Source organism: Triticum dicoccoides, chromosome 2B, assembly GCF_002162155.2.
Source record: "Triticum dicoccoides isolate Atlit2015 ecotype Zavitan chromosome 2B, WEW_v2.0, whole genome shotgun sequence".
In the NCBI taxonomy this organism is placed as follows: Eukaryota; Viridiplantae; Streptophyta; class Magnoliopsida; order Poales; family Poaceae; genus Triticum; species Triticum dicoccoides.
The window spans coordinates 696712272-696714726 of NC_041383.1; the positions used below are offsets into that span (position 1 = coordinate 696712272).

General features: G+C 38.7%; 2 long non-coding RNA genes across 2 annotated transcripts in view; both read right to left on the minus strand.

Moving 5' to 3' along the window:
- Positions 1 to 1955, minus strand: part of LOC119365687 — a 2548-nt gene extending 593 nt beyond the window's left edge. The window contains exons 1-3 of the long non-coding RNA XR_005175725.1: positions 1910 to 1955; positions 1101 to 1327; positions 164 to 497 (exon numbers count right to left, since the gene is read on the minus strand). This is a non-coding gene — a long non-coding RNA (uncharacterized LOC119365687). The remainder of the gene's footprint in view (positions 1 to 163; positions 498 to 1100; positions 1328 to 1909) is intronic.
- LOC119365686 overlaps positions 1 to 2455 on the minus strand; it is a 41080-nt gene that overhangs the window by 3179 nt on the left and 35446 nt on the right. The window lies entirely within an intron of this gene.

Genomic DNA, 2455 nt, shown 5'->3' on the forward strand with positions numbered 1-2455 from the left:
AAAACATGTACAATCTGGAAGTTCAACTACTTTCAATACAATTTTCTTCAGGTTTCTAGTTTTTCTTAGGAGAGAACAAGTAACACAACTGAATAAAACAAATCAAAGATGATTAAGGGCTGCTGCAGTACAAGGAAAGTAAGAGGAGGAGAGGGGGACGGACCTCCCTGGACATGCATATCGCCCCACTTCCCTTGCCCTTCTTCTTCAGGTCCTTCTGCTCCTTGCTCATCCATCCCCTTCTTCTCCTTTTCTCTGCAGCACATGGACGGGGGAAGCACCAAATTGATGCCCCCCAAAACACAAATCGGTCCAAATCACAAGTATTATACAAGGTAAAAAAATGATTTTTCGGTAAGGAACAGAAGAGGGTAGATAGAGGGAGAGGGCCGAGGATACCGTGGCTGACGCTATGTTGTGTTGGGGAAGAAGCACACCTCCTCTACTGCTGAGTGGTGGTGGAGAAGCTGCTCCTAATATAAAGCTATTCCTGCAACCTGTAATAACACACTCAAGTTAATGGGATAAGCACACAAATTATTTTCAGTGTAAACAAAACTGATTTCCCTTAAAAGATAAACCAAGTGTAGTAATTGAAGTAACTGTAAGCAAATATCATTACTGCGCTTTTGAACCCGCAGCTACCAAAAAAGAAGATCAGAATGCCCGTTAAGATACGAACAATTTTGAGCCACTAACTGAAAATGTTCAGGTTCTAAAAATGCCCAGTTTCTGAAAATGTCCAGGTTTAGACTTGTAGCTGTACTTTACAATTTAGGACAACATGGATCTGACCAGCTCCAAACTAAATTCTATTTGGATTTTGTGTAAACGAAGCCTAGTTGGATTTTGTGCAAACGAAGCCTAGTTATACTACTACAATAACCTAGAACCACTAAAGCACCCACACAATTAGTCACAGTATCCTGAACTTGATGAAAGCGAAAATATATCATATAGCATGCACGCACACAAATAGTAACAGTATCCTCATCTTGATGAAAGCGAAAATGTATCATATAGCACGCACGCACACAAACAGTCACATTATCCTCATCTTGCTGAAAGCAAAAAATGTATCATGTAATGTAAATACATACCTTAACCTGGAACGGTACGGTCCAGTCTCAGTTGACAGTCTTGATGATTCATGTTGGCCTTTATATATGTTTTTGAACAACAATTTTGCTTGCTGCTTGTAGAAGACAACATCCTTAACATAACCACCATCTAAGCACTCCGCAAATGAAAGGCCATCAGTGATACAGGCTATCATTGTCAGCTTCACCATTTCGAAAAGATAACAAGACACAAGCAAAAGTGCCACCTGCAGAAAAAAGCAGAGGAGAGCTAGTAAATACTTCTAACATGTTCACTTCGGTATAGAGGATCCTACTTATCCAATGACCCATATATCTCAAATAGAACAGATTAATATATCTCAAGCAACAGTGAATGTCCAGTATGTTCTCCAAAGCTACAGAATATAACAGGTTCAGAGACTGTCAAGATCAAAAAATAGCAAGGGGATTTTGTAGCCACATGGCAAAGCTAATAAAATTTCTTCTAATTTAAATCTCAGACATCTCAATGAAATAAATAATTTGATACATAACTGAAACTGAACTCTAACCTTTGGTTGTTTAGTTGTCTTCTAATGACTATCAACACAGGTATAACTAGAACTTCAAAAGCTTAATGTTAACCAGATTAGAACTTTCAAAGTATAAGACCATATTGAGCAAGACTAAGGTAAAAGCAAGAAAGATTAAAATTGATTACCACAATTACACAAAGAGACGTATTTTTCCTTTTTCAGGCAACCAAATCTAGCTCAATGTATGGTATGTATTTGTTATTAAATGTTTAATCAGCAATGTCTTGAGAGAGAGAGGGGGGGGGATCTTACCAGTTGAAGGGGCCACATGAGTGAGGGGTGAGGAGACGCTCAGAAGTGGCACCGCTAGCCAGCAGCAACTCAAAGGCCGAAGCCAATCAACTGGACTCCTAATGCTCACCCGCCCGCACTTGGTCCTTTTGCCTGTGACACTGTATAGCAGAAACACATAAAATTGATCACACAGAGCTTAGAGCAAGTTTCTTCTTGCAAAAATAATAGAGCATATTCCTAACACACATAACCGATGCTATTCATTCACACCTCTTTACACTTCCTTGTATAGTCGTATGTGTATATGTGTTTCACTGTGTGGTTTGATACACTGAGACTTCACCTCCAATTCAAGCATAAGCATATGAAAAATGGTATAGTGAACCTGAGTTTGATTCTCTGAAGCTTGGAGCCTTAAATATTTTAATAAAGAGAACATAAAAACACTCTACTGAGCAATCCTCTATGGAGATCATATTATCTTTCTGGAGGAAGTACAACGAAATGGATTGTGGAGGGATAACTTCAATATGCAAATAGTATCACTTTGAGAAAAAATTCTAG